Source organism: Cornus florida, unplaced genomic scaffold (assembly GCF_030987335.1).
Source record: "Cornus florida cultivar Cherokee Brave unplaced genomic scaffold, ASM3098733v1 CherokeeBrave_3.0.0_Hap2_Chr04, whole genome shotgun sequence".
Classification (NCBI taxonomy): domain Eukaryota; kingdom Viridiplantae; phylum Streptophyta; class Magnoliopsida; order Cornales; family Cornaceae; genus Cornus; species Cornus florida.
The window spans coordinates 60,539,096-60,552,447 of record NW_026775574.1 but is presented as its reverse complement, the minus strand read 5'-3'; the positions used below and the strand labels follow the sequence as shown (position 1 = coordinate 60,552,447).

The 13,352-nt window shown below is 39.1% G+C and overlaps 1 pseudogene; it reads right to left on the bottom strand.

Annotated features, from left to right (window-relative positions):
- Window positions 1-4,806: 4,806 nt before the first annotated feature.
- Window positions 4,807-4,905, bottom strand: LOC132305682 (small nucleolar RNA R71; annotated as a pseudogene).
- Window positions 4,906-13,352: the final 8,447 nt, after the last annotated feature.

Genomic DNA, 13,352 nt, shown 5'->3' with positions numbered 1-13,352 from the left:
GAGTCCGGGGCTAACTTGACCTAGAGGGAGCGCAACCCAGTGTAAGGTGTGAAAAAGTTGATATTAGGCCCCAAATGGTTGCCGAATTTAGAACCAGGGATAGCTATCAATCTCGCCTTGTTAAAATCGGTTAGCAGTTTTCAAAGAGTGAGAGTTGAGTCGGTAGAGACCAAGCATGGGACAGGGTGCATTACATTTCATATCATGCATGGCATTTTGCTAAAATGTAGCATGTGGTTGATGAGATGCTTATTTGTGCTATGATTATTGTATGGACTCCCAATGTATGACCCCGATTTCTTTTCCATCCCTATTATGTGTTACATGGCTCAAGGGAGTCCAAAGTTAACGTCTTAGGTGACTTCTACTGAGCCATTGTGCTCACCCCTTTTTTACTATATTCAGGTCACAGGAAGGAAGTGGCGGCCGACGTAGCCTTATACACCGTTTTCTGTGATGTTAGAGATATAATGTACTATGAGTCTTGGGATGACGCATATATATTATTTGATATTAGATAGGACTTCGATGCCTATAGACGACCTTGGGTTCAGGTAAAGACTCGGTTAACAATTTGGACCTTAGGTTCGGGTCGTTATAAATTTGGTATCAGAGCGTTAGGTTCAAATACCTTTCGAACGATGGGTAGTGGCTTGCCTAGAGGGGTAAAAGGTTGACTTGCATCTATTGCATGTTTTATGTTTATGTGATTACTGTATTATGAAGCATGCCTACTTGTTACTTACTTATGTGTTTACGATTTTGAAAGACATGCTTACTTGTTAAGTGTTCATATACTTATGTGTTTCAATGTTAAAATATGTGTTACATGGCCATGTATGCAGAATATTTATGTGATAATGATTGAAACCATGTTATACATGGTAAAATGGCAAGTAGTGAGTATAGATTATGACATGTAAGTTGTGAATGGTAATGTGACGGACAGTTGAGCACGGGTTGTGCAAGTGTGTATTATATGGAAAGATGATGAGGATAAACGGGATGTTAAATTTCACATAATGATTTAATGGACACGTTGTTTAAATTAATGTGATAGGACACGGTTGTGTCAAGGTATATGTTCCAGTTATTATATACATATGTATGCATGTATATGAGTATGCAGTTGAGCACAGGATGGTTGCTAGTACGGTAGAGCACTTGTAGCGACATAGATGGTTATGTCAGTTTTGAACTGGGTAGACGAGGAGCTTGGTTGCTCCAGAACTGTTGGGTAGGTGCTAGTTCTTATCAAATGAACAATGTGGACTTCTAGCAAATGGATTGAGCTATCCAGTATGTGGTCATTTTGACCTTCTTGTTATATTTTAGTGCGGTGGCACGGTGTTTATGTTGTATGTGAGTTTCATGCATTGGTTTATGGGTTCTTGTGACCGTGGAGGTCAGGTATATGAGATGGAGTTTTCGTGGGGGAAAGGTATGACCTTAGGAGGTTCGGGTTCACGACTTAGGTCACGTTTGGTGTAACTAGGATTGGCAGAGTCTTAAGCATGGTCTAGCGATCATAGACGTATATTTCGGGTATTCTGGTACAATTTAGGGAAACGTGTTGGTTATGATTGTTAAGGGGATTTGTTGGGCTCTGTGAGTCTAGGGTGGTGTAAGTGGTTAGTTTTGGCAGAGTAGTGTAGGATTATATGATAAGGCAGGTAGCATGGGGTCACTGAAGTGCTTGGTTGTTGATAAGCGCTGAAAAGTGCGTATTTAAACCCCTTAATCTTGAGCATTCTAGCACCTTTATCTATCTTACTTTATCGTTTTAGATTGATTTCGTATTATTTTCATTTTCAGGCACTTATCCCAAAAATAAGCTAACTCAGCCAAATAAGAGCTTAATTGAAGCAATTCTGGGATTAAACAAAGAAAGAAGCAAAGTGGAGAAAGAAGAAAGAAAATGAAGCCAAAGGTTGGAAGCAGCAAAGTTCGATCGATCCAAGTTCAAGGTTCGATCAATCGAACAATGATCGATCTCAGCACTTCAAGATAGATCCAAGCCTTAGCCCAAAAGCATAAAGTCCAAAAGTTTGATCGATCCAACACCATCCTTCGATCGATCGAACACTTTTGTCCTTATTCAAATAATTGATCCTATCCACAACTGTACCACCCACTAACCACTTTTGTCATTTTCCCATAAATATCTCCCAAAATATCTCGGATTTGTCTTTTTCTAAAAAGCTTAGCCAGTTGGATCGATCCAGCCTAAGTTTGATAGATCTCAGCCAATTCGATCGATCCAAAACCAAGGTTCAATCGATCGAACTTCCTCCAGTGCGAAAAAGTTAAAATTCCATCTCATTGAAAGTTGTCCTTTATCTAATCATTAGAGAATATTGTGTGGATGACCCCAGCTCATTTTGGGTGTCATTTTGACCTACCTATATAAGGATAAGGATTACTTTTTACATAGGGAGCCAATTTTATTTTCATATCATCTCTTGGAGAGCAAGCTTAGAGGAGGAGGAGGCTAGAGACACCATTGGAGTTCTTCATCAACAAGGAGTAGATTTCCACCATGGAGTTAGCCCTTGAGGGTTGGAGCAACATCACTATGAGTGGCTAGACATCCTCTTGGGGCTAGAGTTAGCCCCAAGCATGCTTTATATATCTTAATCTTGTGTATTATTGAGGGATTAGTGTTGTAATTAATGTTTTGACACCTTTATATATATAGATCTTGCTTATTCAATGATTTATGTAGTTTAAAGCTTCCAATTGACCATTTTATTCTATCCATATGTCTATGTATGCTAGAATAGATGTTCATGTGCTTGTCTCTAGATTTTGTGTTATTGATGCATGTCTATGTGTATTGATGCTATAGATTTGGAGATTGTCAAAACATAGTGCTTAAAGGAATACTCTTGTGATTCTCTTGATGATTCATACTTATTCCTTGATGGATTGTACATCTCCCCTAGTTTATTTTTATACTAGTAGTATAGATGTAGTGTAGTTATAGTGTAGTGTTAAATGGGAAAACAATACATGCTTGTTGTTTGATATTCCAAGCTTTTGAATGCAAGTAGCATATGTCTCTATCCTTGTGTTGTATTTCGGTTGTGAGCTTAATGAAAGGATTAATGACTTGTTTTGATCTATTGTGTCTTTCACATGTTGTTTAGATAATATATACTTCATTGTTTAGATATACTGTGCCTTTCACATGTTGTTTAGACAATACATGCTTAACTAGTCATCCTTGCTTGTTGAATCAACCAAACACACACACACCAATATTGCAACACAACATTTGCCCTCATTAATCACTTGTCATTGGTATAGAAATGCATTGCTTGGTGGCAACTCTAAACCCCAAGATCTCTCTCTCTCTTACTTACTCTTAATTGCATTCTTTGTTATCACTTAGTTTAATTCACTCGACCTACTAGCCCTAATAACGATTCCACAACATTGCTCGATCCTCACAAATCCCTTGGGACGATCCCTACTCGCCCTAGCTATATTTATAGTGAAAGGTAGTAGTGGCTTCTATAAATGTAAAACTCTTGGCCCTCGCCTTAAAATCCACACACTCTTCAAGCTTGATGTGGTGGGGCGGCACAAAACCGCATCAGCTTTTGGCGTCGTTGCCGGGGATTTGATTGATTAGATTTGGCAATGTTGGATTTGTGGAATTGATTAGGATTAGTACTCTTTTGATCGTGTCTTTACTTTATTTTTATTTTTCTTTAGATTACTTATTGTGTTGTTCTTATTTGACAAGGTGCATTGTTGGAGAAAAGCAAGCAAAGGAGCCATCAAGCATTCAAGCAAGCAAAGAAAGTAAAAAGCTAAAAATTCTAAAAATTTGCTAAGCTAAGCTTTAAATTTGGAGTTGAAGTGCTAAAGGACCTTTGTGAGACTTTCTTTACTCAATCCCTTAGTTAAATCGTCGTCCCGCGTGGAGGCTTATTTTTAATTCTCTTGCATCATTGTTATTAAAGCATGGGAGTATGAATTAAGTGTTTATGGAAGAAGTCTAATTGCATTGTTGTGAAGGCATAGTGTTTGTCATTCTTTGTGTTTGTTGTGTTTTGCATTGTGCATGCATGGACGTCGTTCATTGAGACCAACTCTTGTCCCTCTTGATTTGCATCTTGAATCTATCGTTAGAAATCCTAGGGGAAGAGGGAGTTCAAATAGAGCCAATCTATCAATGGATGACCATATTGACAATCATGTTGAAGACCTTGGTCACATAAACCAACAAGGTATCCTTCATCCCAATGTGTACAATGAGAACGTACAAGTACCATTAGGCATGCCAAGGCCATTCATTCACCAACTACCACAACAACAAGGCCAAGTTCCATATGGAATGCCAAGGCCAATGTATGCTCCATAACCTCCCATCATCAATCAACGAATTCAAAACCAAGGTGTTCATGTTGCACCTCAAGTAGCTAATCCACCTCTTGCTTTAAGAGACCATTATATGCCTAACGAGTATAATGCACCTACATGCATCCAATTGCCTCCATTTAGAGCACATCATTATGAAATTAAGCCACAAACCATTCAAATGCTTCCTAACTATCATGGACTTCCAAGTGAAGAACCTTACAATCATTTGGTTGAGTTTCTTGAAGTATGTTCCACCGAAAAATATACGGACATGCCAAAAGAGGTTTTAAGACTCAAACTTTTTCCATTCACCTTAAAAGACAAGGCAAAGTATTGGTTTAACAATCTTAGGCCTTTTTCAATCACTTTTTGGGCAGAAATGCAACAAGAATTCTTGAAGAAGTACTATCCGGTTTCTAAGACCAATGCCATGAGAACCTCAATTCGAGAATTTTCACATAGGGATGGAGAAACGTTTCATGAGGCATGGGAATGCTTCAATGAATTGCTTAGGAAGTGTCCACATCATGACATACCCAAATGGCAATTAGTTCAATATTTCTTTGAAAGCTTATCGGACAACTATAAGGGTATGGTTGATGCTTCCACGGATGGCTCATACATTGATAGGCATGAGGATGACATGTGGCGTCTCTATGAGAGCATGAGTGAAAATTCTTTGCATAGAACACTATCATCCAAGAATGGTAAAAATTCACAAGGTAGGAAGAGTGTTGGCTTACATCAAGTCGACCATTCAAATGAAATAACCGCCGAAATGAAGTCTGTATCTCAAAGGTTTGATCAATTTTTGATTAACCAAAACTCGGCGAACCAAGTATCTTCATTCCCTAAATGAACCTACTTTATCCTTATGATTAACCATGTATGACTTGTTATAGTGTTCTTCATTCTACTTCTCATTGTCATCACGGACAAATGCAAAATGAACCTAATGAACAAGCTAATACGGCTTTTGTGAACCAAGGGAACAATCCTTATGGTAATCATTATTATCCAAGTTGGAGGAATCATCTGAATTTCTCTTGGAAAAACCAAGGAGAGGGCTCAAACCCTTCCCAAGGCAGTTTTCAAGGGAAGTACATTCCACCTCCACTTCAAAACCAAATATCCCAAGGTTATAGACCTTATTAATCATAAGGGAATCAATTTGCTAATTCTCATTTTCCCAACCCATCTTATTCCCAAGGTAATACTAGAAGTCCCGCATTTGAAGAAAAAGTTTTGAATGCTTTGGGCACTTTAGAGGCTAACACTCAATTACTTCATTCTCACTCTCAATCTATTGTGAAGCTAGAAACCCAAGTAGGGTAAATAGCAAGCACTCTCAATGCAAGAGAGAAGGGAAAGATGCCTATTAATGCGTCACCTAAGCAACAATGTGTTATGGAAACCCATTCCTCATCGGAAGGCCACACCATTGAACATGTTAATGCGGTGACTACCTTGCGGAGTGGTAGGGATATGGACAATCAAGTTAGAATGTCCAATGAAGAGAATAAACCGGTACAACCTCAAGTTGTCACCCGTCCCGTTTCACATCCCATTCCTCCTTCATTGCATATACATGATCTTGTAAATGAAAAAGTTTTGAAAAATGTGTTTGAAAAAGAAATTTTGAAAAATGATGTTGAAAAGGTTTTGTTGAAAAATGATTTGAAAACTTCTTGTGTTGAAAAGAGTTCAAAAGAAAATTTTGAAAAGTGTTTGAACCAAAAGTTCCATTTCCGGATACCTTAAAAGGATCCATTTCAAAAGACAAGCAAAAGGCAAAAACCAATGAAATCATAGAAATATTTAGGCAAGTGAAAGTTAATCTTCCACTATTGGATGCAATCAAGCAAATTTGGGCTTATGCCAAATTCTTGAAAAACTTGTACACCCAAAAGCGGAAGAACAAGAGCCAAGCACTAAGAAAAGTGGTTTTGACCCAGCAAGTAAGCTCAATTTTGCAACATAACACTCTTCCAAAGTTTAAGGACCCCAGTTCACCCACTACATCATGCATTATTGGTGATCATATAATTAATCGGGCGCTTCTTGACTTAGGAGCAAGTGTTAACCTTCTTCTATACTCGGTTTATGTCAAATTGGGCCTAGGTGAATTGAAACCGACGTCGGTAGTTTTGCAACTTGCCGACCGATCCATTAAGAAGCCTAGGGGTATAATTGAGGATGTTTTGATAAAGATTGACAAATTCTTCTTCCCGGTTGATTTCGTTGTCATAGACATGGAACCGATCCCTAATCCTAAGAGCCAAATTTCCGTTATCCTTGGCCGTCCTTTCTTGGCAACCGCTAATGCCAACATCAATTGTAGGATGAGGATAATGAAGATCTCATTTGGCTACATAAAGGTGAAATTGAATATATTTAATCCCACACCCAATTCATTTGACAAATATGAAGGAGAGATTAATGTTGTAGATAAATGTCATGATCTACAATGTCAAGAAAATGAGCTTTTGTATAAGACCAAAACTTCCAAAGGATCATCTTCAACCTTGCATTCTCAAAATCTTGTTTCAAATTCTTGCTTTGAAAGGGCATGGAAGCCCAAAGGTTGTGATTGTATAGACAAGGGACCAAAGGTTTCTTTTAAGCTTAATCCAATAAGTTCTTCAAAGAACCATTTGTTGGGTGGAGTTCAAAGCATCTATCACCCCAAGAAGGAGGGGATGCATTATAAGATCTTTGATCCAGGCTAAAAGAGCCCAATGTCTTGCTAGAGACGTTAAAGACTAGCAACGACATTTCGTAGGATGTCAAAACCCTATTCCTCCCCCATTTCTATCTTTCTTTCATTTCTTGCGAAGTCTAGATACTTGTTTTTGGTTCATATGCATTGAAAGGAACTTTGGTGAGAATTGCATGAGCTTTCATGTCATTATTGAGCATTCTGCATAGTTCGATCGATCTCAAACCTGAGTTCGATCGATCGAACTCCATTTTGCATCCAACACTTAGAAAAATTTTCGACCAGCAGAAACCTGCATCCAAATCACCTCTCTGTCCCATTGTTCAAACTAACTCTTAGATTGATCAGGACACCTTCGATCGATCCAACTTCTAAGTTCGATCAATCTCATGATTCAACACTTAGAAAAAAATTTAGCCTACATCAACCTGCATATTTCACCTCTCTATCTGATCGATCAAAACATTCTAAGATCGATCTGAAAGTTTTTCGATCGATCCAACTTCCAAGTTCGATCGATCTTCAAGTTCCAACACTTAGCCAATTTTCTGAGCCAAAAACCTGCATATTTTTGCTCTCTATCTGATCGATCGAACGAACTCTCGTTACGATCGATTTTAGTTCTTCATTTCAGTATTTTGACTTTGTTTTGACTTTTCAAATTTTCAAAAATACAAAAATATTTTCATTTTTATTTTATTTTCATTTTATGTTATTTTTCAAAAAGTTTCCAAAAATTCAAAAATATTTTAATTAATTTTTAATTATTAATGTTTATTCAATTAAATTTAATTAAAATTATAAAATAAAAATAATAAAATAATAAAAAAACCAAAAATATTTTATTTTATTTTACTTTATTTTCCAATTTTAATTTTAATTCCAATTTTTAATTTTAATTTTGCAATTTTCAAAAATTTCAAAAATCCAAAAATAATTTGAAGAGAGTTCATCAAAGTTCGATCGATCTCGGTTGAAATTCGATCGATCGAACCCTGTCGAGAATGTTTTTAAAAATAGAATCGAAGGTTCTCAAGATCGATCATTTAGATCGATCTCACCCTCTCTCAAACCCTAGCTCTTCTTGTCGCCGCCACTGTGCACCCATCTTCATCATCATTTCCGGTAAACCTCTGGCGAAATTAGTGAGCTTCGACCATCTCTTCATCTTTCCAGATCTTGGATTTCATCTTATTCTCTTCATCTCATCTCTTCCCATCCATTTGAGGTAAGATCCGTGACCTCATGCTTGATTTTCAGCTTAGATTTCATGTATCCATGCTTTAGATGTTAAATCCATGCTTATTACATGCTCAAATCCACCATTGTTGAGCTTCGAAGCACTGTATTTCCATATATATATGTGTGTGTTGCTTCGTGTATATATTTTGCATATTTTCAGATTTTGATCTCATATTGGGAGTTTGGGCCTCGTTCAGTGATGGGGATTTATTGATTTGATGTGTTGTTGGGCCCACGAACACGTTTGTGTGGGCCCCACGCTTCCAAAGTCACAGATCTGTGACCTTTGAGTTTTCAATGTCACACAGTTCGATCGATCGAACTTGTATCTCTGATCGATCTTGGAAAATCGATCAAACTCATGTCTCCGATCGATCGAAGTTGTGAGATTGATCTTACTCACTTTCGATCGATCTAACTTTTGTGATCGATCTCACTCCTTTTTATGATCGATCAAACTTCACAGATCTCACACACATACTTCATAGATCTCACACACACACTTCATTCATCATATCTTATGTTCATGCTATCATATCTATGCCCAATGCCTGTGATATTCCACATTGGATGCATTTCATATTTACATTGTTTAGCATGTGTCATATTCTACCACTTGCATAGATTCATGTCATATTTGTTTTGTCTAGTTTACTTAACATACATGTTTCTATATCATGCTTAAAAAATTTCTTATTCTGGCACTAACTCCCATTGTAAGTTTTTCTTTTTCTTTTTGCAGGCCATGGTTAAGAGGAAAACAGTCGCCAACAGGTAACATGGGCCCACCTGACATATTAGGCCACAGACAGAGGAGCCAGCAGAACCCTCTCATGCACAGCAGGAGCCAGCACAGGCTACCCCACCTCAGTCACCATCTCATGAGGCTGAGGATGACCACATACCATCCACCTCTGCGACTCATCCTGCTTTTACTCCATCACCATCTCCACCGCATCATGAGGCTGAGCATTCACCTATACCAGCTCAGCCTGCTCAGCCAGCTCATCTGGAGCGTGATAGGCCCACGCCTCGATATGCGTATATGACGATTGACCATGAGTCAGAGTTCGACACGGCCTTCTTCTCTAGATCGGTGCTGACCCGATCCGCCTACCATGATATCATTCAGAGGGGCCTGGCCGCTATTTTTGCCCCCGTCACAGAGCCGGTCTATCCGCGGCTAGTACGGTTGTTCTACCAGAACCTCCAACCATCGCCTCGTACCACAACCGAGATGATCACTTCTGTCGATGGCCATCCGATCACCATCACAGTGGACTCTTTAGCTCGCTCTTGCCGCTGTCCACACCGCTATCCTCTGGAGCTTTAGGACACATATCCAAGGCTATACAGGCCTTCCTATGCCGATATGGCAGTTTTTCTCACCAGTCACCATGCCAGTGGCGAGACCATCGCCACCCGGACATTCCTTCCCGTCGACCTATGGTTCACCGATTCTGTTCTCTATCGGAACATATACATGGCCGGGCACAAGATTTAGAGGAGGGGCGATTATCTTACAGTCCTTTACTCCTTCTACACCTGGCACTGAGTGTCCATTCCCGTGTTCATCTGGAGCGTGATGAAGAAGCTGTATGACAAGTACATCAGCAAGGAAACGCCCAAACGGGCTAAGTCTCTTCCATTCAGCCACCTCATCACCCAGATTCTCATAGACCAACGTTACCCCATCCATCCTCGGGAGCACCCCGAGAGAGGTTCCTATCACTTCCTCAAGAAGGACTGGAATAAGAGCTACCGCTCCATTATTACCAGACTGTAGGACCACGCGGTAATGGATGCGGCAGAGTTAGAGCTAGAGGAGGCACAGGCACCAGCAGATGCAGCAGCAGTAACTCCCGTAGCGGATAACGCACCAGTCAATCCAACTGCCGAGCATTTAGATATAGACTTAGAGCGCCCTGCAGACGACGCAGAGCAAGACTCTCCAGCCAGGTCGCCCATTCATGAGCAGGAGCAGACTCAAGAGCTTTCTTCTGATTCATCTATGCCTGAGGCTCCAGATATGACCCCCGGCTTTGGAGTACGTCTGCAAACGCTTGAGGATGCTGTTGTTGCCATCCGAGCTGACCTCACAGCCCACAGAGCTGATTTTGCTGCCTTCCGCACGGATGTCGCGACCATGTTCAGAGATCTATCCAGAGACATCCGCGGAGCCAGACCTGCCCATCCTACCTCATCCTCCTGAGCTCCCAGTCCCTTCTATCTCATGATCCCTCTCTCCTTTTGATACTTTACTTTTGTCACTGTACATTATTATTTTTACAGCCGGTCTGTCGGCTTTGATATTTTTGTTGTACCTGCACTTTATCTATTTTATATATCTATTTTTGCTATGGATGTCATATGATTATATTCTCATATCTATATATTTGACTCCATCAGGTGCATCACAGTGACTTCAGTGAGAGAGTGCTACCCAATTTTCAGGACCACCCTTATACCTCTCTCATTTTTTTATCTGTTTATCCCATTTACACTTGCATGTCCACCATGCACTGATTATCCCATTTTGTTATCTGATGAGTTTATCCAAGTGCCAATTTTCAGGACCACAGTTCATCCCAAGTTTGGGGGGGCCATGTCACCCACTTCGGATACTTCAGTCCTGATCATTCTTGCTTAATTGCACTAGTATACTCTTTCCTTTATTCTCTTTGCACATTGAGGACATTGTGCCATTTAAGTTTGGGGGGGAATGGTGCTTTACAGTGTTAGTTTTAAATTCAAAATTTTGAGCATTACTTGTGTATTTGAGGGATAATTCTATAATTTGTCCATATCTAGCTATGATTTTGATTTTTTGAGGACTATATTGTTTAAAATTTAAAAATTGCTTGACTTGAGAGTCCAATACTCCTTGTATGCCTTATGAATGCCATTTAGGAGTAATTTTTTTGAAAAATTGATATCTTGGTTACACTTGTGGTCCACATCATCCTGATTTTGTAATTGCTTTGAGATTCATTCTAGGATTCTACACTAGCACAGGCGCACACTAGCATTCATTTATGGGGTACATGTTTTGTTGATTATTGAATTGGTTATATCCCAATTGGACTAGTAGTGCATTGAAAGCTTTCATTCTTGATAAAGGTGGATAACAATCCCTTTTCACTAAGTAGCCGGGATTCTAACCTCATCAAGCACTGAACTTCTCGCGCCGAAAGGTAGAGGGCCGAAACTCTATGTTAATAATTGAATTAAACAAAAAAAAAAAAAAAAAAAAAAAAGGTTGCAAAAGTAGTAAAAAGTGAGGACTTCTCCCAAAAAGTGAGAAGTGGGAAATGATTAGAAGATAGTTGATTTGAGCTTGTAAGTCCGTAGGGGTATTTGAATGCCTAATGCCTTAAAGCCGTCTGGTTTGGGAGTCATTGACCTAACACTCGACCTCATGAATCACTAGAAAGCTTAATAGATCAACACATTGCACCATGCTTCCATCTTTGATCCTAAAAAAAAAAAAAAAAAAAAAAAAAAAAAAAAAAAAAAAAAAAATCGAGTGAAAAGAATAAGCGCACCTAGATGAATGTCTTGATGATCGGTACTAGATTTGTGTGCTAGTTTGAGGGTAATGATGTGATTAATTCTTTAATTGGCTAAGAAAGCAACACATTTGATGCCGGTCCACTCAAAAGGATTCTAGAGTTGTTTTGATTTGCATGATCATTTTCTTGATGTGTGGAGGACCATATTTGTTTGCTTGATAGTGAAATTTTGGGAGATTGCTTGGAAATGTTTGAAAGATTGCATACTTGAGGTAGTTTTCTCCCTATGCTTGTTTGCAATATTGGTGCCTTTTTTGAAAGAATGAGCTTAATGTTTATAGGTACCATTTCTGGAAACCCTCACGAGACTTCACTTGTAACGACCCGGTCATTTACCTTCTTTTCCTTTTTCCTGAAATTTTACGAATGAATTTTTTTTCGTTTAATTTTCCTTTCTGAACTCTATTTCTTGTCGCTTAGTGTCGTCTCGAGTGCTTGGAAATGATTTCTGAGACTCTTTTCCATGAATTGACAACTTTTTTTGAGGATCGAGTCATTTCTGCATTTTCACTTTTTGGACACTATGCACTATTTCGTCTTTTTCCCTATTCTGTCTTATTCCCGTTTGTCAGTTTTTGGCACAACCTCACTTTTCATGCTTGGAGTTAGTTTTTGACTTCACATATCTTGATCTTGCGTGGTTTCCACGAAATACATATCTTCACTTTTTCAAGAAAGTACTCAGGTTGCTCCCGGTGTTCATAAGGGCATGGATGCATAATTATTTGGAATTATTTTCTTTTCTTCGATTGTTTTTCATAAATATCTTTTGAAGATATTTTATTTCAGGAGTATCTAAGAAAATATTTTTGGAAGATATTGCATTCTGGGGCATTAGTACAGTTAACACTTTTGTAGGGGTCATTGTGCAATTAAAGAAAGTTATGACAAAAATATCTCGTCTGGAGCCTGAATCCTTGTATGGGATTCATTTTCACATTTTGTCGAGTCGTGGACTCTTAGAATTCCGTTCTGGTCATTTTTCTCCAGTTTCAGAATTTCTGGACCCAATTAGCGCCGAACTTGTTCGGGGCATAACTTTCTGCTCGGGACTCGGTTTTTGACGCCGTTTCTTCCATTATTCATATTTTCTCATTTGGAATCTTTTTTGTTCACAGAGTTTTGCCGTTTGAGTACGTCTGCTCAAAATCCACTTTTCCAGACCCGGCGGGGCCCTTTCGGGGCACTTTTAGGGTTTTTCTATAAATAGGGGACTCAAAGAGAAAAATCAGAATTTTCCTCTTCTTCTTCCTCTCCCATGGCCGGCCAAGCTCCTTCCCATGGCTACCACCTTCTCTCTCCTCTTTTGATTCACTTTTCTTTGATGAAAAGTCTTCGGCCTTAACGTTTAATGCTTGTCTTGACGCCGCGCATCTTATGCCCTTATTAGAATCCATTTCCGACGATTTTTCGAGTCGGGTTTGGAGTCAAGTTGAGATTTTCATGGG